The sequence below is a fragment of the Pseudophryne corroboree genome, chromosome 6 (assembly GCF_028390025.1).
Source record: "Pseudophryne corroboree isolate aPseCor3 chromosome 6, aPseCor3.hap2, whole genome shotgun sequence".
NCBI lineage: Eukaryota > Metazoa > Chordata > Amphibia > Anura > Myobatrachidae > Pseudophryne > Pseudophryne corroboree.
Genome location: NC_086449.1, coordinates 64090586 through 64106021, shown reverse-complemented (window position 1 = coordinate 64106021; position 15436 = coordinate 64090586).

Sequence of the window (15436 nt, the reverse complement as noted above, 5' to 3'; positions counted from 1 at the left end):
CTATTGTAAAGGTGACCCACAGGGTACACCTGACATTTACCTGAGCTGGGGTCCAATCGGTATACCAATAGGAAGGTATACCTTGCAACGGGTAGTCTGCAGGACACACCTGACAGTGGTGAAGGAACTGTGGGACAAGGACCAAACACAATATTGAAATTAGGATGCTGACCTAATCATATCTAATTTACAAATAAAGAGTTCAGATAGAAACCATATCAGATTGATCATTGGTGAAAAACCTACAATCAGACGCAAACAGTCAACACAATCACTTATCCAAGTACCACTCCCATCCCGCAATACCCTATATTCCCATTTTTCCCTTATATCCCCCCCCCAGAGCGCGCTGACCATCCCAAATCATACCAGAAAGGTGGGCTCATCTTGGGCGGCTGCCCGAGGGGTCTCGGCGTTATAGCTTTGCCGAGTAGCTACTTGGTCGGGTTCAAACACTTTTGCAAAATTCTACAAGTTTGATACCCTGGCTGATGAGGACCTCATGTTTGCTCAATCGGTGCTGCAGAGTCATCCGCACTCTCCCGCCCGTTCTGGAGCTTTGGTATAATCCCCATGGTCCTTTTGGAGTCCCCAGCATCCTCTAGGTCATAGGAGAAAATAGGATTTTAATACCTACCGGTAAATCCTTTTCTCTTAGTCCATAGAGCATGCTGGGCGCCCGTCCCAGTGCGGACTCTGGGGGTCATTCCGAGTTGATCGCTCGTTGTTTTTTTTCCGCAACGGAGCGATCAGTCGATAACGCGCATGCGCAATGTCCGCAGTGCGACTGCGCCAAGTAATTTTGCTATGCAGTTAGGTATTTTACTCACGGCATTATGAGGATTTTTCTTCGTTCTGATGATCGGAGTGTGATTGACAGGAAGTGGGTGTTACTGGGCGGAAACTGAGCGTTTTATGGGTGTGTGTGAAAAAACGCTGACGTATTTTTGAAAAACGCGGGAGTGGCTGGAGAAACGGGGGAGTGCCTGGGCGAACGCTGGGCGTATTTGTGACGTCAAACAGGTACGATACTGACTGAACTGATCGCAATGGCAGAGTAAGTCTCGAGCTACTCAGAAACTGCTAAGAAGTGTGCTAATCGCAATATTGCGAATCCGTCGTTCGCAATTCTAAGAAGCTAAGATTCACTCCCAGTAGGCGGCGGCTTAGCGTGTGCAATGCTGCTAAAAGCAGCTTGCGAGCGTACAACTCGGAATGACCTCCACTATCTGCAGTTCTTGCTATAGTTATTGCTTATGTTACACAAAAGTTGTGTTTCAGTTGTGATCAGCCTGTTGCTGATTTTGGTTCATTCCGTTAACTGGTATTTGGTTAAAAGCCATGTTGTACGGTGTGTTGTGGTGTGAGCTGGTATGTATCTCACCCTTAGTTAACAAAAATCAGTTTCCTCAAAATGTCCGTCTCCCTGGGCACAGTTCCTATAACTGAGGTCTGGAGGAGGAGCATAGAGGGAGGAGCCAGTTCACACCCATTTGAAGTCTTAAAGTGCCCATGTCTCCTGCGGATCCCGTCTATACCCCATGGTCCTTTTGGAGTTCCCAGCATCCTCTACGGACTAAGAGAAAAGGATTTACCGGTAGGTATTAAAATCCATTTTCTCTAACGTCCTAAGTGGATCTGGGGACTTCGTAAGGACCATGGGGAATAGACGGGCTCCGCAGGAGATAGGGCACTCTAGAAAAGAATTAGGTCTACTGGTGTGCACTGGCTCCTCCCTCTATGTCCCTCCTCCAGACCTCAGTTAGAATCTGTTCCCAAACGAGAAGGGTGCACCTTAGTGAGCTCTCCAGAGCTTGCTGAGAAAGAAAAGTATTTTGTTAGGTTTTTTATTTTCAGAGAGCTTCTGCTGGAAACAGACTTTCTGCTACGTGGGACTGAGGGGAGAGAAGCAAACCTTACCAACTGCGGGATATGTTGCGCTTCTTAGGCTACTGGACACCATTAGCTCCAGAGGGATCGAACACAGGTACTAACCATTGGCGGTCCGATCCCAGAGCCACGCCGCCGTCCCCGTCGCAGAGCCAGAAGCAAGAAGCACGGCGTAGATGAAGAAATCGGCGGCAGAAGACTTCAGTCTTCAAACAAGGTAGCGCACAGAACTGCCGCTGTGCGCCATTGCTCCCACAGCACACCACACACTCCGGTCACTGTAGGGTGCAGGGCGCAGGGGGGGGGCGCCCTGGGCAGCAATAAGGTACCTTTGGAAAATGTAAGCAGACATACAGGTAGGCACTGTATGTCTGCATGAGCCCCCGCCATTTTTTTCACACAAAATCGCGGGACAGAAAGCCGCCAAGAAGGGGGCGGGGCTTCTTCCTCAGCACTCACCAGCGTAATTTTCTCTTCACAGCTCCGCTGGAAGGAAGCTCCCCAGACTCTCCCCTGCAGAATCACGGTAGAGGGGTGAAAAAAGAGGGGGGGAGGCACATAAATTTAGGCGCAAAACAGATAATACAGCAGCTACTGGGTAAACACTGAGTTACTGTGTTTTTTCCTGGGTCATATAGCGCAGGGGTGTGTGCTGGCAAACTCTCTCTCTGTCTCTCCGAGGGGCCTGGTGGGGGAATTGTCTTCAAAAGAGCTTCCTCTGTGTTTATGGTGTGTCGGTACGCGTGTGTCGACATGTTTGACGAGGAAGGCTATGCAGAGGCGGAGCGGGAGGAAATGAGTGTGGTGTCGCCGCAGCCGGTGCCGACACCGGATTCGATGGATATGTGGAAGGTTTTAAATGAGAATGTTAATTCCTTACATAAAAGGCTAGATAAAGCAGAAGCCTTGGGACAGTCTGATCTTGCTACGCAGGGGCCGTCAGGGTCTCAAAAGCGTCCACTATCCCAGGTTGTTGACACAGATATCGACACGGAGTCTGACTCTAGCGTCGATGATGAGGAGGCCAGATTACAACCTAAAATGGCCAAAGCTATAAGATATATGATTATAGCTATGAAGGAGGTGTTACACATCGCTGAGGAAAGCCCTGTCCCTGAGAAGAGAGATAATATGTTTGGGGAAAAGAGACAAGTGGTGACCTTTCCCCCGTCTCATGAATTAAATGAGTTATGTGAGAAATCGTGGGAATCACCAGATAAGAAACTGCTGATCCCCAAAAGGATGCTAATGGCGTACCCCTTCCCGCCATCGGACAGGTTACGCTGGGAATCCGCCCCGAGGGTAGACAAAGCGTTGACACGCTTGTCTAAACAGGTGGCCCTACCGTCACAGGATACGGCAGCCTTAAAAGATCCTGCAGATAGAAAGCAGGAAGCTATCCTAAGGTCCATATACACACATTCGGGTACCGTGCTTAGACCGGCCATTGCGTCGGCATGGATGTGTAGTGCTGTAGCAGCATGGGCAGATATGTTATCTGAAGAGATGGAAACCCTGGACAAGGATACTATATTTCTCTGACGTCCTAGTGGATGCTGGGACTCCGTAAGGACCATGGGGAATAGCGGCTCCGCAGGAGACTGGGCACAAAAGTAAAAGCTTTATGACTAGCTGGTGTGCACTGGCTCCTCCCCCTATGACCCTCCTCCAAGCCTCAGTTAGATTTTTGTGCCGGAACGAGAAGGGTGCATGCTAGGTGGCTCTCCTGAGCTGCTTAGAGTAAAAGTTTAAATAGGTTTTTTATTTTCAGTGAGTACTGCTGGCAACAGGCTCACTGCATCGTGGGACTAAGGGGAGAAGAAGCGAACTCACCTGCCTGCAGAGTGGATTGGGCTTCTTGGCTACTGGACATTAGCTCCAGAGGGACGATCACAGGTTCAGCCTGGATGGGTCCCGGAGCCGCGCCGCCGGCCCCCTTACAGAGCCAGAAGAGCGAAGAGGTCCGGAGAAAGCGGCGGCAGAAGACGTTCCTGTCTTCAAATAAGGTAGCGCACAGCACCGCAGCTGTGCGCCATTGCTCTCAGCACACTTCACACTCCGGTCACTGAGGGTGCAGGGCGCTGGGGGGGAGCGCCCTGAGACGCAATAAAACACTGTTTACACCTTATATGGCTAAAGAAATGCATCACATATAGCTCCTGGGCTATATGGATGCATTTAACCCCTGCCAGTTTTCCGAAAAAAAGTGGGAGAAAAGGCCGCCGTGAAGGGGGCGGAGCCTATCTCCTCAGCACACAAGCGCCATTTTCCCTCACAGCTCCGCTGGAAGGACGGCTCCCTGACTCTCCACTGCAGTCCTGCACTACAGAAACAGGGTAAAACAAGAGAGGGGGGGCACTATTGGCAGCTAATATATAACAGCAGCTATAAAAGGGAGAAACACTTATATAAGGTTATCCCTATACATATATAGCGCTCTGGTGTGTGCTGGCAAACTCTCCCTCTGTCTCCCCAAAGGGCTAGTGGGGTCCTGTCCTCTATCAGAGCATTCCCTGTGTGTGTGCTGGGTGTCGGTACGATTGTGTCGACATGTATGAGGAGGAAAATGATGTGGAAGCAGAGCAATTGCCTGTGTTAGTGATGTCACCCCCTAGGGAGTCGACACCTGACTGGATGGTCGTATTTATAGAATTACGTGACAATGTCAGCACTTTGCAAAAAACTGTTGACGACATGAGACAGCCGGCAAATCAATTAGTGCCTGTTCAGGCGTCTCAGACACCGTCAGGGGCGCAAAAACGCCCGTTACCTCAGATGGTCGACACAGACCCAGACACGGATACTGAATCCAGTGTCGACGGTGAGGAGACAAACGTAATGTCCAGTAGGGCCACACGTTACATGATCACGGCAATGAAGGAGGCATTGAACATTTCTGACACTACAAGTACCACAAAAAAGGGTATTATGTGGGGTGTGAAAAAACTACCAGTAGTTTTTCCTGAATCAGATGAATTAAATGAGGTGTGTGATAAAGCGTGGGTTTCCCCCGATAAAAAACTGCTGATTTCTAATAAATTATTGGCACTATACCCTTTCCCGCCAGAGGTTAGGGCACGTTGGGAAACACCCCCTAGGGTAGATAAGGCGCTCACACGCTTATCAAAACAAGTGGCGTTACCGTCTCCTGATACGGCCGCCCTCAAGGAACCAGCTGATAGAAGGCTGGAAAATATCCTAAAAGGTATATACACACATACTGGTGTTATACTGCGACCAGCAATCGCCTCAGCCTGGATGTGCAGCGCTGGAGTGGCTTGGTCGGATTCCCTGACTGAAAATATTGATACCCTGGATAGGGACAGTATATTATTAACTATAGAGCATTTAAAGGATGCATTACTATATATGCGAGATGCACAGAGGGATATTTGCACCCTGGCATCAAGAGTGAGTGCGATGTCCATTTCTGCCAGAAGGGAGTTATGGACGCGACAGTGGTCAGGTGATGCGGATTCCAAACGACATATGGAAGTATTGCCGTATAAAGGGGAGGAGTTATTTGGGGTCGGTCTATCGGACCTGGTGGCCACGGCAACGGCTGGAAAGTCCACCTTTTTACCCCAGGTCACCTCTCAGCAGAAAAAGACACCGTCTTTTCAAACTCAGTCCTTTCGTTCCCATAAGAACAAGCGGGTAAAAGGCCACTCATTTCTGCCCCGGGGCAGAGGAAGAGGAAAAAGACTGCACCAGGCAGCCTCTTCCCAGGAACAGAAGCCCTCCCCCGCTTCTGCCAAGTCTTCAGCATGACGCTGGGGCTTTACAAGCGGACTCAGGCACGGTGGGGGCCCGTCTCAAAAATTTCAACGCGCAGTGGGCTCACTCGCAAGTGGACCCCTGGATCCTGCAGGTAGTATCACAGGGGTACAAATTGGAATTCGAGACGTCTCCCCCTCGCCGGTTCCTGAAGTCTGCTCTACCAACGTCTCCCTCCGACAGGGAGGCAGTATTGGAAGCTATTCACAAGCTGTATTCCCAGCAGGTGATAATCAAGGTACCCCTCCTACAACAGGGAAAGGGGTATTATTCCACGCTGTTTGTGGTACCGAAGCCGGACGGCTCGGTGAGACCAATTTTGAATCTAAAATCCTTGAACACTTACATAAAAAGGTTCAAATTCAAGATGGAATCACTCAGAGCAGTGATAGCGAACCTGGAAGAAGGGGACTATATGGTATCTCTGGACATCAAAGATGCTTATCTCCATGTCCCAATCTTCCCTTCTCACCAAGGGTACCTCAGGTTTGTGGTACAAAACTGTCATTATCAGTTTCAGACGCTGCCGTTTGGATTGTCCACGGCACCCCGGGTCTTTACCAAGGTAATGGCCGAAATGATGATTCTTCTTCGAAGAAAAGGCGTCTTAATTATCCCTTACTTGGACGATCTCCTGATAAGGGCAAGGTCCAGGGAACAGTTAGAGTTCGGAGTAGCACTGTCTCAGGTAGTGCTACGTCAGCACGGGTGGATTCTAAATATCCCAAAATCACAGCTGATTCCAACAACACGTCTACTGTTCCTGGGGATGATTCTGGACACAGTCCAGAAAAAGGTGTTTCTCCCGGAGGAGAAGGCCAGGGAGTTATCCGAGCTAGTCAGGAACCTCCTAAAACCAGGACAAGTGTCAGTGCATCAATGCACGAGAGTCCTGGGAAAAATGGTGGCTTCTTACGAAGCGATTCCATTCGGAAGATTCCATGCAAGAACTTTTCAGTGGGATCTGCTGGACAAATGGTCCGGATCGCATCTTCAGATGCATCAGCGGATAACCCTATCTCCAAGGACAAGGGTGTCTCTCCTGTGGTGGTTACAGAGTGCTCATCTTCTAGAGGGCCGCAGATTCGGCATTCAGGATTGGATGCTGGTGACCACGGATGCCAGCCTGAGAGGCTGGGGAGCAGTCACACAGGGAAGAAATTTCCAGGGCTTGTGGTCAAGCATGGAAACGTCTCCACATAAATATCCTGGAACTAAGGGCCATTTACAATGCCCTAAGTCAAGCAAGGCCTCTGCTTCAGGGTCAACCAGTATTGATCCAGTCGGACAACATCACGGCTGTCGCCCACGTAAACAGACAGGGCGGCACAAGAAGCAGGAGGGCAATGGCAGAAGCTGCAAGGATTCTCCGCTGGGCGGAAAATCAGGTGATAGCACTGTCAGCAGTGTTCATTCCGGGAGTGGACAACTGGAAAGCAGACATCCTCAGCAGACACGACCTCCTCCCGGGGGAGTGCGGACTTCACCCAGAAGTCTTCCAAGTGATAGTAAACCGTTGGGAAAAACCAAAGGTGGACATGATGGCGTCCCGTCTCAACAAAAAACTGGTCAGATATTGCGCCAGGTCAAGGGACCCTCAGGCAATAGCGGGTGTACCAGTCGGTGTATGTGTTCCCTCCTCTGCCTCTCATACCCAAAGTACTGAGAATCATAAGAAGGAGAGGAGTAAGAACTATACTCGTGGCTCCGGATTGGCTAAGAAGAACTTGGTACCCGGAACTGCAAGAGATGCTCACGGAGGACCCGTGGCCTCTACCTCTAAGAAAGGACCTGCTCCAGCAGGGACCTTGTCTGTTCCAAGACTTACCGCGGCTGCGTTTGACGGCATGGTGGTTGAACGTCGGATCCTGAAGGAAAAAGGCATTCCGGATGAAGTCATCCCTACCCTGATCAAAGCCAGGAAGGATGTAACCGCAAAACATTATCACCGCATTTGGCGGAAATATGTTGCGTGGTGTGAGGCCAAGAAGGCCCCTACAGAGGAATTTCAACTGGGTCGTTTCCTACATTTCCTGCAAGCAGGACTGTCTATGGGCCTAAAATTAGGATCCATTAAGGTTCAAATTTCGGCCCTGTCGATCTTCTTCCAGAAAGAACTGGCTTCAGTGCCTGAAGTTCAGACGTTTGTCAAGGGGGTACTGCATATACAGCCTCCTTTTGTGCCTCCAGTGGCACCTTGGGATCTCAATGTAGTTTTAGGGTTCCTAAAATCACATTGGTTTGAACCACTCACCACTGTGGAATTAAGATATCTCACATGGAAGGTGGTCATGCTGTTAGCCCTGGCGTCAGCCAGGCGTGTCTCAGAATTGGCGGCTTTATCATATAAAAGCCCTTACCTAATTTTTCATTCAGACAGGGCAGAATTGAGGACTCGTCCTCAATTTCTCCCTAAGGTGGTTTCAGCGTTTCACATGAACCAACCTATTGTGGTGCCTGCGGCTACTAGGGACTTGGAGGACTCCAAGTTGCTGGACGTAGTCAGGGCCCTGAAAATATATGTTTCCAGGACGGCTGGAGTCAGAAAATCTGACTCGCTGTTTATACTGTATGCACCCAACAAGCTGGGTGCTCCTGCTTCTAAGCAGACGATTGCTCGTTGGATTTGTAGTACAATTCAGCTTGCACATTCTGTGGCAGGCCTGCCACAGCCAAAATCTGTTAAAGCCCATTCCACAAGGAAAGTGGGCTCATCTTGGGCGGCTGCCCGAGGGGTCTCGGCTTTACAACTTTGCCGAGCAGCTACTTGGTCAGGGGCAAACACGTTTGCAAAATTTTACAAGTTCGATACCCTGGCTGAGGAGGACCTGGAGTTCTCTCATTCGGTGCTGCAGAGTCATCCGCACTCTCCCGCCCGTTTGGGAGCTTTGGTATAATCCCCATGGTCCTTACGGAGTCCCAGCATCCACTAGGACGTCAGAGAAAATAAGAATTTACTTACCGATAATTCTATTTCTCGTAGTCCGTAGTGGATGCTGGGCGCCCATCCCAAGTGCGGATTGTCTGCAATACTTGTATAAAATCGGGTTGTTTACTGTTGTGAGCCATCTTTTCAGAGGCTCCTACGTTTATCATACTGTTAACTGGGTTCAGATCACAAGTTGTACGGTGTGATTGGTGTGGCTGGTATGAGTCTTACCTGGGATTCAAAATCCTTCCTTATTATGTACGCTTGTCCGGGCACAGTATCCTAACTGAGGCTTGGAGGAGGGTCATAGGGGGAGGAGCCAGTGCACACCAGCTAGTCATAAAGCTTTTACTTTTGTGCCCAGTCTCCTGCGGAGCCGCTATTCCCCATGGTCCTTACGGAGTCCCAGCATCCACTACGGACTACGAGAAATAGAATTATCGGTAAGTAAATTCTTATTTACTGACACTGGGGCATATAAAAGACACTGTCCTGTATATGAGGGATGCTCAGAGGGACATTGCCATGCTGAGCTCTAGGATAAATGCTATGTCGATTTCAGCCAGAAGGGGCCTGTGGACTCGACAATGGACAGGTGATGCCGACTCTAAGCGGCACATGGAGGTTTTGCCTTACAAGGGTGTGGAATTATTTGGGGAAGGTCTGTCGGACCTAGTGGCCACAGCTACGGCTGGAAAGTCAAATTTTCTGCCATTTATTCCATCACAACCTAAGAAAGCACCGTATTATCAAATGCAGTCCTTTCGTTCACAGAAGGGTAAGAAAGTCCGAGGTGCGTCCTTTCTTGCCAGAGGCAAGGGTAGAGGAAGGAAGCTGCATAACACAGCTAGTTCCCAGGAACAGAAGTCCTCCCGGGCTTCAACTAAGTCCACCGCATGACGCTGGGGCTCCACAGGTGGAGCCAGGGTCGGTGGGGGCGCGTCTCCGAAATTTCAGCCACCAGTTGGTTCGCTCACAGGCGGATCCCTGGGTTATACAGATAGTATCCCAGGGGTACAGGCTGGAATTTGAAGAGATACCCCCTCGCCGCTTCCTCAAATCGGCTCTGCCAACGTCCCCCATAGAAAGGGAGTTGGTGGTAACTGCGATTCACAAATTGTATCTCCAGCAGGTGGTGGTGGATTCCCCCCCCCCCCCTTCAACGGGGGAGAGAGTATTATTCCACAATGTTTGTGGTACCGAAACCGGACGGTTTGGTCAGGCCCATTTTGAACTTAAAATCCCTGAACGTTTACCTGAAAAGGTTCAAGTTCAAGATGGAATCGCTGAGAGCAGTCATTGCGAGCCTGGAAGAAGGGTATTTTATGGTGTCGCTGGACATAAAGGATGCTTACCTGCATGTCCCGATTTATCCACCTCATCAGGAATACCTCAGGTTGGTGGTACAGGATTGTCACTACCAATTCCAGACGTTGCCGTTTGGTCTCTCCATGGCACCGAGAATATTTACCAAGGTAATGGCAGAAATGATGGTGATCCTGCGAAAGCAAGGAATCACAATTATCCCGTACTTGGACGATCTCCTTATAAAGGCGAGGTCCAGGGAACAGTTGCTGATCAGTGTAGCACGCTCTCAGGAGGTGTTACAGCAACACGGCTGGGTTCTGAATATCCCAAAGTCGCAGTTGATCCCTACGACTCGTCTGCCCTTCCTGGGCATGATTCTGGACACAGACCAGAAGAGGGTTTATCTCCCGACTGAGAAGGCTCAGGAGCTCATGACCTTAGTCAGAGACTTATTAAAACAAAGACAGGTGTCAGTGCATCAATGCACGCGAGTCCTGGGAAAGATGGTGGCATCATACGAGGCCATTCCCTTCGGCAGGTTCCATGCGAGGACCTTTCAATGGGATCTGTTGAACAAGTGGTCCGGATCACATCTACAGATGATATCCCCCAGGGCAAGGGTGTCTCTGCTGTGGTGGCTGCAGAGTGCTCATCTTCTCGAGGGCCGAAGATTCGTCATTCAGGACTGGGTCCTTGTGTCCACGGATGCGAGCCTCCGAGGGTGGGGAGCAGTCACGCTGGGAAGAAATTTCCAAGGCCTGTGGTCAAGTCAGTAGACGTGTCTGCACATAAACATCTTCGAAATAAGGGCCATATACAACGCCCTAAGTCAGGCAGTAAACCTGCTTCGAGACAAATCGGTGCTGATTCAATCAGACATCACCGCAGTGGCTCATGTAAACCGTCAAGGCCGCACAAGGAGCAGGGTGGCGATGACAGAAGCCACCAGGATTCTTCGTTGGGAGGAGAATCATGTAAGAGCACTGTCAGCAGTGTTTATCCCGGGAGTGGACAACTGGGAAGCAGACTTCCTCAGCAGACACAACCTCCACCCGGGAGAATGGGTACTTCATCCAGAAGTCTTCACACAGGTCACAGACCGGTGGGAACTGCCACAAGTGGACATGATGGCGTCCCGTCTAAACAAAAAGTTACAGCGGTATTGCGCCAGGTCAAGGGACCCTCAGGCGATAGCTGTGGACGCACTAGTGACACCGTTTGTGTTCCAGTCGGTTTATGTGTTTCCCCCTCTTCCTCTCATACCCAAGGTACTGAGAATCATAAGAAGAAGAGGAGTGAGAACAATTCTCATTGTTCCGGATTGGCCAAGAAGGGTTTGGTATCCGGATCTGCAAGAAATGCTCACAGAGGACCCATGGTCTCTGCCCTTAAGACAGGATCTGTTACAACAGGGGCCCTGTCTGTTCCAAGACTTACCGCGGCTGCGTTTGACGGCATGGCGGTTGAACGCCGGATCCTAGCAGAAAAGGGGATACCGGATGAGGTTATTCCTACGCTTATAAAGGCTCGGAAGGATGTAACGTCTAAGCATTATCACCGTATATGGCGAAAATATGTTGCTTGTTGTGAAGCCCGGAGGGCTCCTACAGAGGAATTCTAGCTGGGCCGGTTCCTTCATTTCCTACAATCGGGAGTGTCTTTGGGCCTAAAATTGGGATCCATTAAGGTCCAGATTTCGGCCCTATCCATTTTCTTTCAAAAAGAACTGGCAGCTCTTCCTGAAGTTCAGACCTTTGTGAAGGGAGTGCTGCATATACAGCCCCCGTTTGTGCCTCCAGTGGCACCTTGGGATCTTAACGTGGTGTTGGGTTTCCTAAAATCACACTGGTTTGAACCACTAAAAACTGTGGAGTTAAAATATCTCACGTGGAAGGTGGTTATGCTGCTGGCTCTGGCCTCAGCCAGGCATGTGTCGGAATTGGCGGCTTTGTCACATAAAAGCCCCTATCTGGTTTTTCATATGGACAGGGCAGAATTGCGGACCCGTCCACAATTTCTGCCCAAGGTGGTGTCATCATTTCATATGAACCAACCTATTGTGGTGCCTGTGGCTACAGGGGACTTGGAGGATTCCGAGTTACTAGATGTAGTGCAGGCTTTGAAGATTTATGTGACCAGAACGGCCAAGGTCAGGAAAATGGAGTCGCTGTTTATCCTGTATGCATCCAATAAGTTGGGTGCTCCTGCTTCAAAGCAGACTATTGCTCGCTGGATCTGTAACACGATTCAGCAGGCTCATTCTGCGGCTGGATTGCCGCCTCCGAAATCAGTAAAGGCCCATTCCACAAGTAAGGTGGGCTTCCTCTTGGGCAGCTGCCCGAGGGGTCTTGGCATTACAACTTTACCGAGCAGCTACTTGGTCGGGATCAAACACATTTGCAAAGTTCTACAGGTTTGATACCCTAGCTGAGGAGGACCTTGAGTTTGCTCATTCGGTGCTGCAGAGTCATCCGCACTCTCCTGCCCGTTTGGGTGCTTTGGTATAATCCACATGGTCCTTACGGAGTCCCCAGCATCCACTTAGAACATTAGAGAAAATAAGAATCTATTTCTCGTAGTCCGTAGTGGATGCTGGGCGCCCGTCCCAAGTGCGGACTTCTTCTGCAATACTGTATATAGTTATTGCTTAACAAAGGGTTATGTTATGTTACATCAGGTTATCTGATGTTTTGTATTGTTCATACTGTTAACTGGGTTTGGTTATCACAAGTTATACGGTGTGATTGGTGTGGCTGGTATGAGTCTTACCCTGGATTCCAAAATCCTTTCCTTGTAATGTTAGCTTGTCCGGGCACAGTTTCCTTAACTGAGGTCTGGAGGATGGACATAGAGGGAGGAGCCAGTGAACACCAGTAGACCTAATTCTTTTCTAGAGTGCCCTATCTCCTGCGGAGCCAGTCTATTCCCTATGGTCCTTACGGAGTCCCCAGCATCCACTACGGACTACGAGAAATAGATTTACCGGTGAGTAAAATCTTATTTTTTGCTATGTGTGTTTAGCTGTTTGTGTGTTTTGTCATATGGGTGTATGTATGTTTTGCTATATGTTTGTCTTTTATATTGTGAGTGTATATACAGGGCTGGCCTGACCGTTACATCGCGGAGAGTACCATATGTGGAGGGTGCTGCTGCTGCCTTCTCATGTCCTCCCGAGGTGTGCTCGCACACCTGCTGCACTGCTCAAAGAGAGAGCCTGGATCACAGGGTGAGGTGAGTGGGGAGCCAGGGAGGGAAACCACTGGGACAGGGTCGCACACTGCGGCCGCCATCTTTCTGCACCTTTGCCTTAGTCACTCTATACCTGTCACCCACTATCTCCCTGTCAGCCCTGTCTCAGTCAAAGTATAGATAGCGTGGCGAGCCACCGTGCCCGCAGCATGGCGAGCCCGCAAGGGGCTCATTTGCGCTTGCCCAGCTGTCGGTATGCCGGCGGTCGGGATTCCGGCGCCGGTATGCTGGTCGACGGGAGCCCGGCCGCCAGCATACCCTGCTACACCCGGGCAAGCGCAAATGAGCCCCTTGTGGGCTCGCCACGCTGCACGCACGGTGGCTCGCCATGCTATCTATACTTTCTCCAGGGCGCTCATGGACCCCCAAGAGGGAGAAATGATGTCGGTATGCCGGCGGTCGGGATTCCGGCACCAGTATGTTGATCGTTAGGAGTCCGGCCAACAGAAGACCACCCCAGTCACCCACTGTCTCCCTTTCACCCCTGCCTCAGTCACCCACTATCTCCTTGTCTCTCCTGCCTCAGTCACCCACTATTTCCCTGTCATCCCTGCCTCAGTCACCCACTATTTCCCTGTCGCCCCTGCCTCAGTCACCAACTCTACCTGTCACCCCTGTCTCAGTCACCCACTATCTCTCTGTCATACCGGCCTCAGTCATCTACTCTTTACTTGTCACCCCTGCCTCAGTCACCCACTATGTCCATGTCACCCCTGCCTCAGTCACCCACTATGTCCATGTCACCCCTGCCTCAGTCACCCACTATGTCCATGTCACCCCTGCCTCAGTCACCCACTATGTCCATGTCACTCCTGCCTCAGTCACCCACTATCTCCCTGTCACCACTGCCTCAGTCACCCACTCTCACCCTGCCTCAGTCACCAACTCTACCGGTCACCCCTGTTCAGTCACCAACTCTACCTGTCACCCCTGTTCAGTCACCAACTCTACCTGTCACCCCTGCCTCAGTCACCCACTATCTCCCTGTCACCCCTGCCTCAGTCATATACTCTCTACTTGTCACCCCTGCCTCAGTCACCCACTATCTCCCTGTCGCCCCTGCCTCAGTCACCCACTCTCACCCTGCCTCAGTCACCAACTCTACCTGTCACCCCTGTTCAGTCACCAACTCTACCTGTCCCCCCAGCCTCAGTCACCCACTATCTCCCTGTCCACCCAGCCTCAGTCACCCACTATCTCCCTGTCCCCCTGGCCTCAGTCACCCACTATCTCCCTGTCACCCCTGCCTCAGTCATCTACTCTCTACTTGTCACCCCTGCCTCAGTCACCCACTATCTCCCTGTCAGCTCTGCCTCAGTCATCCACTATCTCCCTGTCACCCCTGCCTCAGTCATCTACTCTCTACTTGTCATCCCGGCCTCAGTCACCCACTATCTCCCTGTCACCCCAGCTTCAGTCACCCACTATCTCCCTGTCACCCCTGCCTCACCAGTCACCCACTATCTCCTTGTCACCCCTGCCTCAGTCACCCACTATCTACCAATCACTCCTGCCTTACTCGCACACTATCTCCCTGTCACCCCTGCTTCAGTCACCCACTATCTCCTTGTCACCCCTGCTTCAGTCACCCACTATCTCCCTGTCACCCCTGCCTCAGTCACCAACTCTACCTGTCACCCATGCCTCAGTCATCTACTCTCTACTTGTCACCCCTGCCTCAGTCACCCACTATGTTCATGTCACCCCTGCCTCAGTCACCCACTATCTACCTGTCACTCTTGCCTTACTTGCATACTATCTCCCTGTCTCCCCTACTTCAGTCACCCACTTACAGTTTTTTTTTTGTGGTGCATGCGATCCCTAATTTTAGTAAGGTAGAGGGGCCCAATGCATATTGTTGCACCTGGGCCCACTATTCTCTAATTCCGCCACTTCCTTTGTCTGTCTCTGTCTCTCTCGTTGGCCCTGGTATCTCTGTCTCTCTCGCTGCCCCTGGTCTGTCTGTCTCTCTCTTGCTGCCCCTGGTCTTTCTCTCTCTCTCTCTCTCTCTCATGCTGCCCGTGGTCTGTGTCTCTTTCGCTGTTCCGCCATTGTGGAAATGTAAAAGCTGCAGAATGCTGTGCTCCAGGCAAGGGGCGTGTGCTCATTAAAATGGGCATGACCTCACCAGAAAAGACTACCTTACACCCCAGTTTTTGGCCCTGCACCAACAGACTTTGGCCACCACAGGGAAAAAAAAATTTTCACCATATTAAGCCCCACACTGCACCATATGCCCCACACTTTAATGCTCGTGATACATTATGCCCTACAGTAAAGCTT